Raw genomic sequence first — 20,491 nt, 5'->3', positions numbered from 1 at the left:
TTCTGGCACAGGAGAAGGTTGTTTGCTGCACAGAGGCAGCTAACCTCTACACAACTGGGCTCAGACATCTGCCCAGCAACCTGCAGCCTATAAGTTCAATATGCAGCCTCCGGTTTTTCTAACCCAACGAGGTTTCGGCCAGTCTGAGTCAGACTCCTCCTCCTCTCTTGGAGAATTTCAAAGTCCTGATAGCTCCCAGGTCCAGGGAGAGTGCCTTTTTTTGTTAACCCTTAGGGCCCTGCTTTTTGCCTTTTTACCAGTTCCCTTTGTGGCAGAGCAGCAACCAGGCCTCTTTCAAGGGAGCGCACTGGAAGGAGATATTAACCCCTCCTCTTCCAGCCTAGGGTCTCCCAGGGGCCCAGCCAGAGCGTCCCCCAGCAAATCCCGGAAAGCCGCTGCCCTTTTGCAGTGGTATGGACTCAAGCAGGGGTTCACTGGAAGTAGCCGGCAGCGAAGCGCTCACTGGCTTCTGCCTGCAGCTGCTCGCGCCCACAAGCTCTGCCCCGCAGGTGCCCGCCAGCAGCTGCTGCAGCTCCTGTAGGCTCTCCTTGACTGCGCACATGCCTCTTCTCCACCAGGGGCTTCTGGGCCTTGCGGGCAGCTCAGGCATTCAGCCCCCCCTTTCTTTGACCTGGCTCTCAGGGGCGAGTCTACCTGGCAAACAGTTCTAAATCACCAGGGGGGCTGTGGATTCTAGCTTTGTTCCTCCTCCGCTTTTCTAGCGGGAGTTCAGTTGTTGTTTTATTTTATTCTTAGAAACCTTAATCCTTTAATGATTACCAAAGGTGAACATTCGGCAATTTTAGATTAATATTTATGAACATATTTTAAATGTACTTTTACTCTTAAGATATATCTAGACCTTTTGTGATAAAACTAAGAACAGGTATCAGTCTGATTCAGCATTGGAGGGGTTAAAAGAATAAACCAGGGCAGAGAAAGACTGTGCTTACAGTTACTTTTTGTAACCTTGAAGTTCATTGATAAGACCTGTTAGGTTTGCAGCCAGCAGCATAACTGCCAACCCCCCCACTTCTCTCAGCCCAGGCTGCTTTTCTTCACAGATTTTTTTTTTTTTTTTACTCTTTTATAAGCAATCTCAGAACTAAGCAATCTTGGAATTACAGCGATTTATAACCCAGGTAAGAGCAAAGAGCAACTGATAGACAGAAATTTATATTAACTAAGTGGGCGGATTCCTTCTGTAGTGGCGAGCAAAAGACTCTGAGAACTGTTAGAGATTCTTGCAGCCCACCACGGGTCCAGTCCAAACGTTCAGCCAGATGAATTAACAGAAATGCAAAATAAATCAAAGTAACTTTCACTTTACACAGACTAGTAGTGAGCAGCCAAAATAGATAAACACTCGTATTCACGCTCTCAGTAGACTAGCCCAGACTGAAGCTGAGCAGATAAACAAAACAATGCCCAACTCCCCAGACGGGCGTGGGGGCACTCCTGGCACCCATGTCCCAGAACAGAATTCTTGACCAACGTTTTGGTGAGAACCTACCGGAGGAGTTAAGACTGCATCCAGTCCCCCCTTTTGGTAGCAAATTGGCTAGTTCCACACAAACAAACAGCTGTTCACTCATGCTTCCTCAGTGTTTTAGCATTCATTTTAATTTTACAATCTCTATTGTATTCCTTTAAAAAATTTTTCAACATGTAATTAAGAACAGCAGGTTTACTTTGTCCCGACCTCATGATGATCGGTGACGAGAGACAGACAAGGGAGGGGTGACCTGTTTTCACAGATTTTCACTCAGGTACCCGCCTGACCAAAGTTGTGGAGCCACACAAAGGAGAGGAGAGGGCAGGCCCCCTCCCTCCACACTCGCACACTTTCACCAGACATTCATTCAGCAAAGGCATTTAGCCACCACAACACACAGTTTTTCTCAATCAGTAACATTTTTAAGAATAACCTTCAAAAATGCAAGACATAAGTTTTTTTATCATTTGAATTCAGTAAGCTTCAAGGTCCCAAGTTCTCAGCAGTTCTGGAAAACCACACCTGAGGCTGGCAAGCAGGTTTGACCCAGCCCTTGACTTTAAAACGACCATAATGCTTAAAGGAGTAGTTTGAGTCTGTCCCATAGCGTCCGTCCAGTGAGTCCACAAAATCAAACAAAAGAACACAGACACCAAACAAACAAACAAAGACACCTAAGAACAGCCTTCCGACCCCACGGAAAAAAAACTGAGTCTGTCCCATAGTCAGTTCATATGCCACCAAAAACACAAATAACACAGAAGTTGCAGACACGAGGACCCACTTCCCCCTCCTCGTCTGCCACAAACACTTAGCGGAATCAGACGGGCGTGATCCTGACAATCTCTGATCCAACAGCTGAAGCCGATCAGCGCCCTTACTAAAGGAGACTACCAGGCATCCCTGGCTCTCCACCACCCTTGGGGCGTCCCCCAGGGCTGCAACCTGTGGTCCTCCAGGCACGTCTACCGACCACTGTTCGGCCACTCTCACGAGTTGCCGAACGGCTGCCAAACCGAAAACGAAAGCGCGCACTCAAATCCAGACCGCTTGACAAACACAAGACAAAGACAAACAACTCGGGGCCCTCCTTACCTCCAAGGTCGGCTCCGCGGATGAGGGGTGGCCGTCTGATCCAGGACGAGCCCCCAAATGTGAGGACCCCTCAGGGGGACCCTCGCTCTGTCCCACCGACCGACGGCGACCCCAATCAACCACAGGAGACGTCACTTGATGCAAACGGCATGAGGCTTTATTCCAGCGCGCGCTGGGGCTCAACCCGTACTCACTCACGCAGGAGTAGAGGAGTTGGGCGCCCAGCAAGCGGTTTTTCAGCTATTTATATGCAAAAATCACACATCAGGGAGGGGGGTGGCATGCAGGAGGGGGAGAGGAGAACAAAGAGATTCCAAAGGGGTCTGGTTCGTGTCTTGATAGGGCATTCCTACCTCGTGTTTTCACAACCTGTTTATCTCAAGGTTGATTGAAGCCCGGTTTACTCAGCCTGCCCTTTGTTGGGGCTATCTCCTGAAACAGCCTTAGGGAGGGCATCATTCTCTCTGTTCCTATCTCTAGTGGGGGAAGCCTAGGGAGTTGAGATAAAACGGGCAGCTAGGCCTGGCAGCTGGGCCTGTGCAGTTTGTAACATTCTTTTATTCTTTCAATACATCTGTGTTTCAGTGAATGATACTACAGAGAACTAAAGGGTGCCCATTAGAATGATTTCTTTCAACACGAGGAACTTGGTGCCATTAAAAATGTATTTATCGACTGAGTGCCATAACCCTTGTTGAACTCGTCCCATCCTCTGGGTTTCCTGTTCCCAGCATCCAACTCTCTTAAATGTAACCTCCACTCTCGGTTGCTTCTTTCTTTTATATCCTCTTCTCTATTCGGTTTTGAAAATTATATCTTAAGATCCCAAATGCATAATGTATATTCATTTCTAGTTTCCTCTCTTTTTCCACTACACAAAGTTTATTTTAACAAAAATAAAAACATACAGTTGGAATTTTTTTATTGTTGGGAAACTGAGCCAGAAATCAAGGAGTCAAATACATAATAGGGCATATAAGTCCCATTCCTTAAGCAGTGTGTTAAATATCATAATGTATTTGTATTTTTCTAATTTTTAGAAAAATCCCAACTTGATGAACTCTCAGAGAAGAGCCCAGAAAGCCAAGGCAAACGGTTGTGGCAAGTTTTATTTAGCAACAAATCATTGGCTACAGAGCAAGTTATTTCAGGAAAACCATGTAGTCTGGATATAAACATTTTCCTGCAAGAGCGTCGCCCTGTAAAGTTGACACTACAGGGCCTGCTTATTTGCATCTCAGCTCATTGGCACCACATTGTCAGTGTTCAAGGAAGAAGGCTCATGAGATGAATGTGTGTGAGAAATGGCTCCTTGGTATTAGGATGGCAGAGCTAATACTGGAGAGAAATCTTTTGTTTACAGTGAAAACATAAAAGCCTGTGGTCATAAAGATGAAGTTACTCAGCATAAGACAGTTCAGGCTTTGTGGCAAGCTTTTGAATATAATGAATGTGGAAAAGCTTTCCTTGGAAAGACTGCCCTTATTTCATCCAACAACACCGACCCAAAAGTGAATTTTTGTCAACTTAATGAATTTGGGGAAAATCAATGTGATTTGTCAACTCTTGGAGTCCCTCAGAGCAAGCATCCAGAGGGGAAGAGTTACTATGAGTTTAAGGCAGCGGTTCTCAACCTGTGGGCCGCGACCCCTTTGGGGGTGGAACGACCCTTTCACGGGGGTCGCCTAAGACCATCGGAAAACACATACATAATTACATATTGTTTTTGTGATTAATCACTACGCTTTAATTATGTTCAATTTGTAACAATGAAATTGGGGGTCACCACAACATGAGGAACTGTATTAAAGGACCGCGGCATTAGGAAGGTTGAGAACCACTGGTTTAATGGATATGAATGTACTGAAAACAGAAATAATTTCAGTAGAGTCACTTAAAGAACTGACACAGAAGGGAACTCTTTAGGCCAAAAATCACACATTAGAGAACACCAGGAAATTCATATACGGGCAAAACCCTTTGAATATGGAAAGAATTTCAGCCATAATTCAGCCCTCTTGGTGCATCAAAGAACCCACACAACAGACCCATCCTCTGATTATGACACATCGACAGACACATTGGGTTTCAAGTCAACTTTCGACATACATCAGAGAGCTCACATAACAGTGACACTCTGAGTGTAATGAATGTGAGAAATCCTGCTGTATGGATGTACGCGTGACTCCGCCTCAGAAAAGCCACATAGGGGAGAAACGCTATAAATGTCATGAATGTGGGAAAGCTTTCAGTGAGAAATCATGCCTAAGGAAACATCAGAGAACTCACACAGGAGAGAAACCCTATAATGTGATGGGTGTGATAAATCTTTCAGTGCAAAGTCTGGCCTAAAAATACATCAGAGAACCCACACAGGGAGAAACCCTTGGAATGTAATGAATGTGGGAAATCTTTCAGCCTATGCCAGGCCTAAGGACTCATCGGAGAACTCACACAGGAGAAAGACCATATAAATGTGATGAATGTGGGAAGGCTTTCAAACCAAAGTCAGGTCTAAGAAAACATCACAGAACTCACACAGGGAGAAGCCCTATACATGTGATGGGTGTAGGAAAACTTTCAGGCAGAAATAAAATCTCAGAGGGCATCAGAGAGCTCATACAGGAGAGAAACCATACGAATGTAATGAATGTGGAAAAGCTTTCAGCAAGAAGTCAGTCCTAAGAAAACATCCGAGAACTCACACAGGAGAGAAACCCTACAATTATAACCACTGTGGAGAAGCTTTCAGCCAGAAATGAAACCTCAGAGAACATCAGAACTCACCAAGGGGAGAAGCCCTATAAATGTGATAAATGTGGGGAAACTCTCAGCCAGAAATCAAGCCTCAGAGAACATCAGAACTCACCAAGGGGAGAAGCCCTATAAATGTGATAAATGTGGGGAAACTCTCAGCCAGAAATCAAGCCTTAGAGAACATCAGAACTCACACAGGAAATTACACATAAATGTGAAGAATGTGGGAAAACTCTCGAGGTGGCTTATTGACATAACTACTTGGGTATTTATTCCCTGCCCCTTCTGTGTAGCTATGTGACCTTGGGCAAGTTGATTCTTATGTCCCACAGTTGCCTCATGGGTGAAAGGCGGGTAATGATGATAATTATTACAGCTCTTTTTGAAGGCATTTTATGGGTTAATCTATGTCCATCATAAGCAAATAGAACCTGGCACTGAGTATTATTAAAAATCAAAGTAAAGATCTGCATTTCTTTAAAAGGGTTGAAGCAAGAGTATAGTTCCTATTTTTTTAAAGAGATAAATTAGGCCCAAAGGAGATTCAGCCTTGATGTGATCAGCAGGTTGGAGTTCCTCACCCTATTATGGCATCAATTTTTCTCTCTCTCTCTGTGACACCATTTTTGAAAATTTTCAAGCCTGAGGCCCTGTTAACTGGCTCATGAGACTTAGCCCAAAACATTTTCTAAGTGTCTAGTTACCAGAAAATTGCTTTTCCATGAAAACAGAAAAAGCCCCCCTTTCCATCACTTTACCTTTCCCCTCTGCTCCTGAGCTTCTTTCTAATGAAAGCTTATAGAAGCCAGAACTAAGCCAGGGTATTATTCCTTGGGTTCTCTATCACAGTTCGGGTAGTAGTTACACACCAGGTGTATAAATATTTTAGCCTAACAACACACACACACGCACACCGTTTTGCTGCTACCCTAAGTTCTGTTTCTGTTATCCTGGAGGTGATTTCAGGTGTCACTCATGAATTGTAACACAGGAACTATGTCTTGTGTTCTCTTGAGTAACAGAATCACATGGAAACATTCAGAGAAAAGAGGACTCAGAAATTAGAGGCTGACTTAGCCCTACTCATGGGCAAATGGCATGAGTTTTCACATTCTTCCCCACAGGTGCGTCGGAACCTGGAAAAAATTAATTCCAAGTAGTGGATGGTCCTCTGCCAGTGTATAGAATCCATGGGGGAGGGGGCATGATTTGGGCCAGTGTTTGAGAATTCATTTTCGGGTCAGTGGAGAATTGTGACATGGGCCTTGAATAGAGATTGACTCAATTCTTAGAGGTCCTTCCATATTCATAAGGGAAACTTACCATCAGTAGTGGTTTCGGCATGACTATACATGTAAATGTTTCAGCAGTGAGTGAGATGAAATAAAATAGAATGATGAGATAGTCAAGTTACATCATTCTACCCATCAAGATAAAGGAAAACAAGTACAGAAGATTATAGTGAAAAGATGGAGTGTTCTGTGCCTAAGTGTGCAACAGAAACCTCTAAGTTGCCATCGGATTTAACTGCTAGCCCTTATTCCCTGCATTCATGCATTATAACAACCTATTATTTTTAACACATTTCGTAACGCATAGAAATCTCTAAGACATATGCCAGGGACCGCACGTTTTTGGGCAAACTGCACGTTATTTAAATCATCATAACTACAGATCATAATGCACTTTAGGTGTTGTTTTTCAATAATTATAACATTTTTATTTACAAAACAATTAAACAATTAAAGTTCCTAGTACTTTTTTAACGTATGGTACTGCGTAAAACATTTTCCTCGATGAAGAGGGACCAAACAAAATTTACATAAGTATCTAGATTCGCTCCTTTTTCCATGGGCGGCACAAACTCTGCAGGCTCTCGTAAGAAATTTTTTCTTTCCACTCGCTGGAATACACGTAGGTTCATGCTGCTTCATATCACCTGACAACCTTTTGGGTGGATCTTTACGAGGTGCTCTCCTTGCACACCCAGGGGAAGGGCTGGACAGATTTGTCTCTGGTTCCGGAGAGCCTTCATTATTGTCATCCGTTATCCAGTCTCTCGCCACCGATAGCAGAAACTGTTTATACTTCATTTTTGCTTGTGGATTGGGACATTGTACACTCTAAATGAATTGAAAAGTCCACAGTTTATAAGGTACAGCACTACTTTTTTTGTCCATTTCATCGTTTTCCTTAGAATGGAACAACACAAAAGGAAGTGTATCAGTTTCGTTGGTTTCCTTCCTTTTTCTGAGAGAGGGCATTTCTAAAATCTCCAGGAACTTGAAGACGAAGACTATTCGAATGACCAAAATACAATGTAACTGCAATGCTTTATGGGTTCGTGCAATTATATCGTTTTTCGTAGATTGACCTGCACGGTTTCCACCAATGAGGTCGCTTCATTTGATGTGAACAAGACAGCGTGTTGACATCTAAGGTCCGTAACAGATGGCGCGCGAAACACGAGAAAGCTCGTGAGCGGTACGAAAGGTGTTAAATGGAGGTGAGGATTTCAGTCCATAATTTTCTATTTGTATCAAATGTCTTGGTAACTTATCCTTAGAAAACAATATGCAAAGCCTGTACCCCCATAAGAGTTAGATAAACAACAGCTTATCCCGGGCCCACAGGCCCAGGGCTTGTCCCACAGAAGCCCCAGAGCAGTTACATGTCCCGCACAGAGAGATGAAATCCATAATACTGCATTTGTGTGACTCTTGTCCTTACATTTTGTCTATTATTATTGTCGATTACACTGTCATCTCTGAGTCTTAATGCAATATCTGTTCGCCAGCCTTGGAAAAAGAATAGGATATGTCATTGCATCTAATGTAGGAAACAGGATATTGATTTGTTTCATTTTAGTGGCATTTGGATTATTGGGACCTGGTTTACAATGAATGAGCAAGTCCCTTTCAAAAGGAGGTTCTCCATCTTCGTTTCTGAATATGACAGCAACCTCAGTTACACGGGAGAATTATATCTACCTGGGTCACTGTTACGATCATATTTAATCACCACTGTTACCTTTGTGGGAGCAATACCTTTTGCTTCTTCAGATTGGGCTTCTTTTTCTACCTCATGTAGCATCTTGTACAATTTTGTTAATTCAGTTATTTCATGCATGAGGTTGTTGATGTTGATCATGAGTCTTTCTGAGCAGCCCTGGTTTTCTGGCATTGCTAATCTTTTACTTGTAGCTTCGGCTGTATCCAAAATATAGAGTTGAGCAAACTTCCGAGAAACACCATCTGAAGGATGTAAAGTTCCAGTGCGGTGATAAACTTGTCCGTGTATTCTAAAGCAGTATGGCCATATCCTGATGGCGATGCAATATTTGCACCCATGGAAGCAAAAGCAAAAGAACTATTTATGGAACAAATATTTTCCATGAAATTTTTACTGTCAGAATCTTCGTTTGTCATTAATCTTTTTAAATATGCCAGGTAATCTGGAAAATGTATATCATTTGGACAGACTTTCCCTTTGCTACAACATTGAGAAAATTTCCCATCGGATGGTTTTTCATCAGAGAAATTTAGTGATAGGCAAAATTCACATCGAACAGTCATTCCACCACAACTGTGAGGATTGCATCCTTATGTACTCCATTTTCGCTGAGAAGGCACTTCCTACTGGTATTGGTAGTACTTGTTGATGATTGTTCTCGACATATTCTGTTGTTGCTACTGCCTTCTTTCAAGATCAGATGCACACTGCTCTGCAGACACTTTCTGTCGATAATGCCAGCATTTCTTGGCTGCAGAGCTATGTTGTATCAACAGTTGTTCTTATTTTTTTTTTTAAATATATTTTATTGATTTTTTTACAGAGAGGAAGGCAGAGGGATAGAGAGTTAGAAACATCGATGGGAGAGAAACATCGATCAGCTGCCTCCCGCACACTCCCTACTGGGGATGTGCCTGCAACCAAGGTACATGCCCCCGACCGGAATCGAACCTGAGACCCTTCAGTCCGCAGGCCGACGCTCTATCCACTGAGCCAAACTGGTCAGGGCTAACAGTTGTTCTTTAGACATAGTCCCACCTCTCTACTGTCATGGTCTGAGATGCAGGTGATTGAGAGTCCTGTCTATCAGGCCGCTGAAAGCTGTCTGACCAATGGCTGATTCTGGCTGATTCTGTGGGGGTGGGACTTCCTCCACCCTGCTGTCAGTTTCCACAGCTGTGATGAGGAGGCTGGGGTGACAGAGGGAGCTGCGCCCTCCAAGCCGCCCTCTCTCTCTTGCTCTGCTCTATGTCCAGCAGTCTCCTGCTCTGCCAAGTCCTTCAAACCTCTCGGCCAGAAAAGTCCCAGGAGTCCGCAGGTGTGGCTAGATGCCGGTGGCTGTGCCTCCCCAACCGGCGAAAGTTCTGGGAGCCCATGGCTGCGGCCACCATTGCCTCCTGGGGCACTTGACACCTGCGTATGCAAATTAACCACCACCTTTGTTGGATAATTTGCATAGTCACTCAGATTGGCTGGTGGGCATGGCTTGAGCGTAGCAGAGGGACAGTTAATTTGCATGTTTCTATCTTATTATATAGGCCTAGAAGCCCGGTGCACAAAAATTTGTGCACTCGGCGGGGGGTCCCTCAGCCCAGCCTGTGCCCTCTCGCAGTCTGGGACCCCTTGGGGGATGACCACCTGCTGGCTTAGGCATGCTCCCCAGGGTATTGGGCCTAAGCTGGCAGTCAGACATCCCTCTGGCAGCCCGGGAGCCCTCGGGGGATGTCCACTTGCCAGCGGGGACCAGGCCTAAGCTGCAGTTGGACATCCTTAGTGCTGCTGAGGAGGCGGGAGAGGCTCCCACCACCACCACTGTACTGGCAGCCATCAGCCTGGCTTGTGGCTGAGCAGGGCTTCCCCTGTTGGAGCACACTGACCACCAGGGGACAGATCCTGCATTGAGCGTCTGGCCCCTGGTGGTCAGTTTGTGTCATAGTGACCAGTCATTCCCAGTCGTTCTGCTGTTAGGGTCAGTTTGCATATTACCCTTTTATTATATAAGATAGAGGCCTGGTGCACGGGTGGGGGCTGGCTGGTTTGCCCTGAAGGGTGTCCCGAATCTGGGTGGGAGTCCCACTGGGGTGCCTGGCCAGCCTGGGTGAGTGGCTGATGGCTGTTTTCAGGCTGGTCACACCCCCTTCAGGTTGGGGGTCCCCACTGGGGTGCCTGGCCAGCCTCGGTGAGGGACTGATGGCTGTTTGCAGGCTGGTCAACCACCCCCCCAGTGGGGACCCTCACCCCATGGAGGTTTGGCCAGCCTAGGTGAGGGGCTTATGGCTATTTGCAGGCTGGTCAAGCCCCCGCCCAGTGGGGACCCTCACCCCATGGAGGTTTGGCCAGCCTGGGTGATGGGCTGATGGCTGTTTTCAGGCTGGCCACATCCTCTTTAGGGTGGGTGGTCCCCACTGGGGTGCCTGGCCAGTCTGGGTGAGGGGCTGAGGGCCATTTTCAGGCTGGCCAAGCCCCTCTGGCAACGGAAGCTCCCAGCCTCTCCTTTTTTCTTTTTTTTTTTTATTCTGGGATTTATTTACCTTCTATAATTGAAACTTTGTATCCTTGAGAGGAGCTCAGAGCTGGCCAGGGCGGGCAGGAGGGAAACTTGGCTTCCTCCATCGCCAGGGGCAACCAAGCCTCCTGCTTGCTCCAGCTCCATGGCCACGGCCGGCTGAAAGCAGGCATCTGGGGCTTATTTACCTTCTATAATTGAAACTTTGTTGCTTTGAGTGGAGCTCAGAGCTGTCCGCAACAGGCGGGAAGCTTGGCTTCCTCCATCATTGGGGCAACCAAGCCTCCTGCTTGCTCCAGCTCCGTGGCTGCCGGCTGCCATCTTGGTTAGGTTAATTTGCATATAGTTGCTCTGATTGGCTGGTGGGTGTGGCTTAAGGTGTGGCAAAGGTACGTCAATTTGCATGTTTATCTTTTATTAGTGTAGATTACTTCCTAAAAACTTTGCTGTGCTTTCTGCCTGCTTAAAGCATGCAGGTTGTTGGTCATTTCTTTTTACTATCCTTGAAAGTGACTTTAGATCTTGTGAAAATAATATCTTTTGCATGCTCTTTGAAGATGCCTTTTAAATCCATGGGATTATTTAATACTTCCAGAAATATTTGCTGTTAGTCCTGAATGAAACCTGATTGGTAATTTCAAAAGATTTAATAATTCTATGATCAGAAACTTGGCCAATTTGGAAGCTGATATTCAAAGTTTCATAGGATTTTTTTTTTTTTAGGCCTTCCCCTAAATTAAAGGTATGCAGAGGGAAACAAATACATTCCAACATAGGTGGATGAGTGTGTTAATCCTTTGATATTATTTAGGCAAAAACCCAATTTTTTGAGGAGTTAAAAACAGCTATTTTTGTTTTACAAATTAGTCTTAATGGAACTAGACTTGTGGCTCCAGAAATAATTCAAAATCTGCCAATTCTTTCTATCAAACCTCCCATATTCATCTCAAAAGGTTTATTAATATTAGCCTTAGAAAACCAAAATCCTTGAAGGAACTTACAATCTTTTCTTATGACTTTGAGATGCAAATGTTAATTTATCAAGGTGAACTCTTTCAAATAGAAAATTCAGGCAGGTAATTCTTAGAAGAACAACAAAAGAGTGAAAGGTCATTTGAACAGATCCTACTTTAATAAACTAGTGAGTTTTATGTTATCATACCTGTCTCATGGTTAATTTTTTTAGAATGGTAGCTATGAAGTCTCTATTTGCCTGTGTGTGTGTGTGTTGCAGATATGCAATATTTCTACCTCAAGATGGTATTCCAAATTTAATTTGTAAAAGAATTATATTTAATTGGTTTAAAGAAAATCAAGCACTTGTATAAATTAAATGATCAGAAATAGAATAACCCAAATGAATTTCAGGTTTATGTGACCTGAGAAAATAGTCAGTATTAAAGCTAGGTTAAGTTTGATGGTTTAATTAAAACTGACATGTCTTTAGAGTTATAAGAATTAAATATAATACTTTTGTCACTGGAAAGGGACTGGGCCCTGAGTAGGTCTGCCTCGGGCTGGCCGGTAGTGTATGGGCTTTTGCCTTTGTGTAGGAAAGATTTTGCAGCATGATTTTTAAGGAAACTAAAAACTTTCCTTAAGGTGATTTTGAGAGTATGTTTATTAAAGCTGAGGTCAGTGGAACAAACAAAGGGCGTAGGGGAGAAGAGGCAACAGGAGAGAGCTTAGCTAGTGCTCTGCTGTGGCTCTAGAAACATTATAGGAAAGAAGTGGGCCAAGGTAGGGCTGCTGTTAGCTCACTGAAAAGTCTAGGCTAGAAGAAGCCACAGGAGAGAGCCTCGGCAGTGCTCTGCTTCGGCTCTCTAGAAATATTATAGGAAAGAAGTGAGTCATGGTGAGGCTGCTGTTTGTTCACTGAAAGGTCAGAGAAAAGGGGAACTGGGACAGGGATTCAGGGGTAAGCCTGGGACGAGATGCCACTGACCATTGCTCTCCTAGTTGCAAGTCTTGAGGGGACCCTTAGAGTTTAGGAGAGAAAAGCAAAGATGCAAACCTGAGAAGAAAGAAGGGTGTGGAAGTGCTCCAGAGAGAGCCAGAGCTGGGCCTTTGTCTTGAGGGTTCTTATCTATTTAATAAAGGTGGGAATTTTAGGGGAGGGCTTAGGGGGAAATCTTAATAGACTATTCATCAGGTTTATGCTGATATACCAAAATGAGATTTATTCCCCTAATTTCATCCGTCCTTGGGTGTGGTTGCCCCAAATGACACTAATTAGATTTTTGTTATCTACCTCCCTGAGTAGGGTGATTTAAACTATTTACCTTCCGGTTGAGAAATAAACCATTTACTCTTGTGTCCTTGGTTAGGAAAGATAATTTTTTTCCATTTCCTAGATGGCTGTGAACTGGTTGGCCATTTATCTGTCTCAGTTTCCCTATTCTACTTGTCCTGGCTTACTAACCTGTCTCACTTTTATTCTACCTAGAATTATACAAGTCAAATAAGTTCATTTTATCTCTGTTTCAAAATTTGTCAGTAGGAAAGAACTTGAAATAAAATTTTTGTAAGTAATCTAAACATAATTGTTAATAACAAGTAAATTAAATATATGTAAGCAGGAGAGAAAGTTTTTAGTTTCCTTAAATATTATTAGTAATCTAAAACCCTAAATAAAGCTTTTTAAGATTAAACTAAATAATGGAAATTTATTCAATATCTAGTTCATTTATAAAATACAGGAACATTGCCCTAGCCAGTTTGGCTCAATGCATAGAGCATCAGCCTGTGGACCAAAGGGTCCTAGGTTCGATCCTGATCAAAGGCATGTACCTTGGTTGCAGGCTCCTCCTTGGCCTGGGCCCTGGTTGGGACATGTGCAGGAGGCAACCAATCGATGGGTTTCTCTCACAGCAATGTTTCTCTTTGTCTTTCCCTCTTTCTTCCACTCTCTCTAAAAGATCAATGGAAAAATATCCTTGGGTCAGGTTGAACAAAAAAAAAAAAAAGAAAGAACAGAAACATTAATTACTGAACATAGGCATTTCCATTTTTGGCTTCCTTTTACAGAGGAGCTAAAGATATTTGAGTCTATTAATAAACATATTTTGTGCAACACTGAGACTTCTCTATGAAAAAGCATATTTTTAGAAACTGCAAAAATATGTATCCACAGAATGCTAGTGTAAATAACAGTTCACGACAGCTTATTACCCAGTAGTAGAATGCTATTTTTAATTTTGTGACAAACCTCCATACTATTTTCCATAGAGGTTGCAATCCTACCAACAGTGTACAAGGGTTCTCTTGTCTCCACATCCTTGCCAACACATGTTGTTTGTTGATTTATTGATGATAGCCATTTCGACAGGTGTGAGATAATATGTCATTATAGTTTTAATTTAAATTTAACTAATGATTAGTGATGCTGAATATCTTTTCATAGGTCTATTGGCCTTCTGTATATCTTCTTTGGAGAAGTCTCTATTCAGGTCCTCTAATTTTTAATGTTAAATTGTATGAGTTCTTTAAACATTTTGGATATTAACTCATTGGATGTGTCATTGGTGAATATTGGAGAAGTCCATATTGGTAGGATTTCTTTGTGTTTTGTTGATGGTTTCCTTTACTGTTCAAAAACATTTAGTTTGATGTGGTCTCATTTGTTTATTTTTTTCTTTTATTTCCCTTGACCAAAAAGATGTATCAGAAAAAAAATATTACTAAGATCAATGTCAAAAACTTTACTGACAAGCAAATTCTCAAATAAACAATCTAACCTTACATCTAAAGGACTAGAAAAAAACAACAAAGTCCAAAGTGAGTAGGAAATAATAAAGATTAGAGTAAAGTAAATGAAATAAAATATTTTTTAAAAAGTACAAAAGATCAATTAAACCAAAAGCTGGTTCTTTGAAAAGATAAACAAAATTGATAAATATTTAACCAGACTCATCACGAATAAATGAGAGAAGAACCAAGATGGTGGTATAGGTAAATACCGGTACTCTCCACCTCCCACAACCACATCAAAATTACAACTGAAATATAGAACTGCCTGAAATCTGGCTGAATGTAAGTAAAGAAGAAAACACATTGAGACTGGCAGGAGGGGCGGAGGCATGGAATGGGCCAGTCCAACACTCACATGTGATGTTTTTTAATCAGTAGACCTCTCATGAGGAGCAAGGGGTCCCAGCCCCACATCAGACTCCCAGCCCAGGGTTCCAAAGCTGGGAGAAGTCCCCATAGTTTCAGGCTATAAAAACTAGTAAGAATTGTAGCTGAGTGGTACAGAGGCTGCTGGAGACCGAGGAAGTTCCTCATAAAGGGCTGGCACACAAACCTACATGGACTTTCTACTGCTGAGCTTTAGCACTAAGGCAGCAGTTTAGGGGGAATCCAGGGACCTATAGGGAGGAACCATATTGTCTGGCATCAGAGCAAGAACTCAGGGGCAGCTTCCTCCCAGACAGAGGTGCTCACAGCAGTCATTGTTCTTATGCTGAGACCTCCCCCATCACAGAGCTGACTGGCAGCCATATCTGAGTTTCCATCAGTCTGGCTTACACTGTTCGCTCATCCCTGATGATTCTCTGAAATGCCACCCCATCCAATTTGCAGCTCCACCCAAGCTGTTTGCAGTGGCTTTTCCATATGATTGGCCTGTCCTAACTCAGGCTTCAGACTTTGCTAAAATCTCTCAAACAAGCAGCAGCTGGCAACAGCGTGCCCTAAACCTATCAAGAAGAGGCCCAAGACATGGTACTAGCACCAGCCTGCCTTGATGCACAGCTTGACCTCATGTGGGCACTTCCAAGCAGGGGGAGGGGACATGTAACCATCTACCAATAACCCAGAGTAAAGGTAAGAATGATATCTGACTTCTCAGAAACCATGCAAGTAAGAAAACAATGAAATGAAACACTTAAAGTGTTGAGAGAAAAAAAACCTCAAAACCTAGAATTTTGATCCTGGAAATTATCCTTCGAAGGTGAACAAGAAATAAATAATTTTTCAAACTAACAAAAATGGAAAAGACCTGGTGTGTGTGGCTCAGTAGGTTGAGCATCATTCTGTGCACCAAAAGGTTGCCAGTTCAATTTGTGGTCAAGCGCACATGCCCGGGTTGCAGATTGGTCGCCTGTCAGAGTGTGTACAGGAGGCAACCTATTGATGTTTCTCTCTGATACTGATGTTCTCTTTCTCTCCCTCTCTCTTTCTAAAATCATTTTTAAAAATATATTTTTAAAAGTTAAGGAAATGTGCTGCCAGGAATCTGCCTTGCAGGAAACGCTATAGTTCTCCAGAGAAAAGGAAATGTGGATAGGTCAGAAACTTGTATCTACATACGTAAGGCAAGAGCATTAGAAAAGAATGATAGTTGCTGAAACCGGTTTGGCTCAGTGGATAGAGCGTCAGCCTGCGGACTGAAGGGTCCCTGGTTCGATTCCGGCCGAGGGCATGTACCTGGTTGCGGGCACATCCCCAGTGGGAGATGTGCAGGAGGCAGCTGATCGATGTTTCTCTCTCATTGATGTTTCTAACTCTCTATCTCTCTCCCTTCCTCTCTGTGAAAAATCAATAAAATATATTTTTAAAAAAAAAAAAAAAAAGAATGATAGTAAAGTAAAATTCAATTTTTCTTATTCTGAAGTGATTTCACACAACAGCTTGTTCAAAATAATGGGAACAACAATGTATTCAGTAACCACAGCTTACATGTGAGTGAAATGAATGACAGTAATGTCACAAAAGCCAGGAAAAATGAACTAGAAATTTTTGTTTATTATAGGTACTCAAACTCCCCATGCAGTGATGTTGCATTATTTTTAAGTGGCCTTAGGTTAGTTATAAATATATATTGCAATCTCTAGGGCAATCATGAAAAGAAGTACAAAAGGAAGTATAACTGATATGCTAAAAAGTGAGAGAAAATAGAATAATATTAGATGCTCAATTAAACCCACAGAAGGCAGAAAAGGAATGGAAAACAAAAATAGGAACAAAGAACAGGTCAACAAATAGAAAACAGTAACAAATATGGTAGATATTCATCCAACTTATCAATAATAACTTTAAGTGTCAATGTCTAAATATACCAATTAAAAGATAAAGATTGTCAGAGTGCACCAAAAAATAAGACCCAATGATATGTCTAGTTTAATAAAAAGACACATATAGATTAAAAATAAAGGAATAGAGAACAATGTAACATGCTAACACTAACCAAGATAACATTATAGGAGCTATATTAAGTCAGACAGAGCAGACTTCAGAGCAAGGAAAATTATCAGGGATAAAAGGGGCTTTACATATTGATAAAGGGTTCAATTCTCCAAGAAGTCATAACAATCCTTAATATGTATGTGCCTTAAGAATCAGTATTAAAATACATGAAGCAAAACCTGATAGAACTGCTAAGAGCAATGTATACACTATTATCATTGGAGACTTCGCTAGCCCTCTAACAGAAATACACATTTCCAGCAGGCACAACATCACCAAATACATACCTGGACCCAACAGCACCATTGATCAATTGACATTTATAGACTCACCTAACAATAGAAGAATACACATTGTTCTCAAGCTCATATAAAAATTAAACAAGGTAGACCACACTCTACATCATAAAACTCACCTTAACCAATTAAAAAGGATAGAAATGATATAATGTATGCCCTAAGCGCACAATGGAATTAAATTAGTAATCAATACAGAAACAAACCTGGACAATTCCAAAATAGTTGGAGTTTAAGCAATACACTTCTAAACAACACCCGAGTCAAAGAAGACCTCTCAAGAGAAATTTTAAAATATTTTGAAATAAATGAAAATACAACATCAAAATTTGTGGCGTGCAGAGAAAACAGGGCCTAGAGAGACATGTATAGCTTTGTATGCCTGTTAGAAAAGAGAAAGGTCTAAAATCAATCATCTACTATTCCATCTTAGGAAACTAGAAAAAGAAGAACAAATTAAATCCAAAGTAAGCAGAAGAAAGGAAATAGTTAGTGCAGAAATCAATAAAACTGAGAAAAACAATGAAACCAAAAGCTAATTCTTGAAAAAGATAAATAAAATTGATTAACCTCTAACCAATCTAATAAAAAAGAGAGGTGACACAAATTACTAATATCGAAAAGGAAAGTTGGGATATCACTACAGATGCCATGGACATTAGAAGGATAACAAAGGAATGCTATGAATAACTCTGCCCACAAATGTGAAAACCCAGATGAAATGGATCAATTCCCTGAAATACATAAAACTCACATAAAAAGAAATAGACAATCTGAATAGGCCTATATCTATTAGAGAAATTGAATCAATAATTTCTAACCTTCCAACACATATGCCAGGCCCAGATGAGTGCACTTGTGAATCCCACCAAACATTTAAAGAAGAGATCATACCAATTCTCTACAGTCCCTTCCGGAAGACAGAAGCAAAAGAATACTTGGTGATCTGTTCTCCAAGGACAGCATTGCCCTAATACCAAGCCAAACAAAGACATCACAAGAAAAGAAAACTGCAGACCAATATCTATCATTAACATAGGTGCAAAAAGTCTCAACAAAATATTAGCAAATGGAATCAATGTATAAAGAGGATTATATACCACAACCAAGTGGGGTTTATCCTACTTATGCAAGGCTAGTTCCAGATTTAAAAATCAAGTAATGTGATATTACCTATCACATCAATACAATAGGTTAAAGAAGAAAGTGCATATGACCATATTAATAGATCTAGAAAAAGATTTAACAAAATCCAAACTTATTAACAATAAAAACTCTCAGCAAACCAGGAATAGAGGGGAACTTCCTCACCTTGATAAAGATCATCCACAAAAACCTTACAGCTAATGGCAAGAAGCTAGAAGCTCTCCCACTAAGATCAGGAACGAGCAAGGATGTCCCGTCTCACCATTCCTCTTCAACATTGTACTGGAAGTCCTAGTAATATAATAAGGCAAATAAAGGCAATAAAATGTATACATGATGAAAAGAAAGAAATCAAACCAATTTTGTTCACAAATGACATGACTCTCTATGTAAAACATTTGAAAGAATCTACAAAAAATATTCCTGGAGCTAATAAGCAATTACAGCAATATTGCAGGATATAAGGTTAATATTCAAATGCCAATTGTTTTCCTATTTTCTGGCAATGAATAAGTGAAATTTGAAATTAAGGACACAATGCCATTTACATTAATACCCCACAAAAATGAAATACTTAAATGTAAATCTAATAAAATATATACCAAATCTATGAGGAAAACTATAAAACTCTGATGAAAGAATAAACAAGTGAAGAGCTATTCCATCCTCACAGATAGGAAGACTCAATATTGCCACAATGTCAATTTTTCCAAATTTGATCCATAAATTCAATGTGATTCCCAAGTTAATAAATTCAAAATCCCAAGTTATTTTGTGGATACAAACAAACTGATTCCAAAGTTTAGGTAGAGAAGCAAAAGACCCACATGAACCAATACAAAATTGAAAGATAAGAACAAAGTCTGACGATTGACTTTACCTAACTTCAAGACTTACCATAAAGCTGCAGTAGTAAAACAATGTGATATTGGTAAAAGAACAGACCAGCAGATCAATGAAACTGAGCAAGGAGTATACAGCAACCTCTGGCGTCGGGAACTGCCTGCCACTTAGAGCCTGGCTGCTGCTGGGAGCTGTCTTGGTGCTCAAAGCTGTGTTTTCCTGTTGAACGCAAGTCATCCCGCAGAATGCTAGCCGACCAGGCATTCTGTGACCATGATGCCGTGAGACAGACAGAAACAAGCCTGCTGTGCCCTCTCACAATTCCAGACGCCCCCTCCGCTGCTATGAGTGACTGCGGCTTTTATTACTGATTTATGTGTTGCAGCATCCAATCCCGACCAAATTCCGCTGCCTTGGAACCTCTGCAAAATGAACTAACCAGAGCTCAAACCCTATAATTCCTTCCTAGCACTCTCTTACTAAAACGCTTCATGCAACGACCTCATTGCAACCCTATTGAAATCCAAGTTGCTCAATTGCAAGTGTGTTGCTGATGGGATTTGGCTGCAGCATTGACATCGTCCACAGTTATTCATTGGAGTTCTGCTAGGAGGCTCTGTCCCTTACTCATTCCTTCCTTTTATTTATATGGGCACCTGGAGATTATTTCATCCCTTGGGCTCTAATCCATTCCTGTATTTATCATTTTGCTAAATATGTCCCAGCTTTGGTCGTTGGGAGCTCTTTCAGGATGGCTCTGTGTCCTTTTCTCCCGGTAATAAGAGGCTTCCAGGGCAGTTTTACGTTCAGAGCAGAATTGAGCAGAGTGCAGAGCGTTCCCGTCTGTTTTCTGTGCCCCAATCCCTATAGCCCTCCCGACGATGAACATTCTGCCGCAGAGCGGTACATTTGCTGCTCAATGAGCTGACCTTGATAGACCATGACCCCAGATGTATGTGTAACATCAGAAAGGGGGCTCATCTTACAAATCTAAACTAAGTCAGACCGGACTTATGCGGACCACCTGTTAAGGGACCTGCCGCACTAATCACAGCCCTCCGCCTCAGCGTTTGTTAGCTTCCTCCGCCCTGGAAGCTGGCACCTCGCATGTGAGGAAATCTCTGATCTAGCAATCATGCCGCCTCCTGTCGCCCC

Source organism: Myotis myotis, unplaced genomic scaffold, assembly GCF_014108235.1.
Source record: "Myotis myotis isolate mMyoMyo1 unplaced genomic scaffold, mMyoMyo1.p scaffold_m19_p_12, whole genome shotgun sequence".
Lineage (NCBI taxonomy): Eukaryota > Metazoa > Chordata > Mammalia > Chiroptera > Vespertilionidae > Myotis > Myotis myotis.
Note: the sequence above shows the minus strand (reverse complement) of the source record.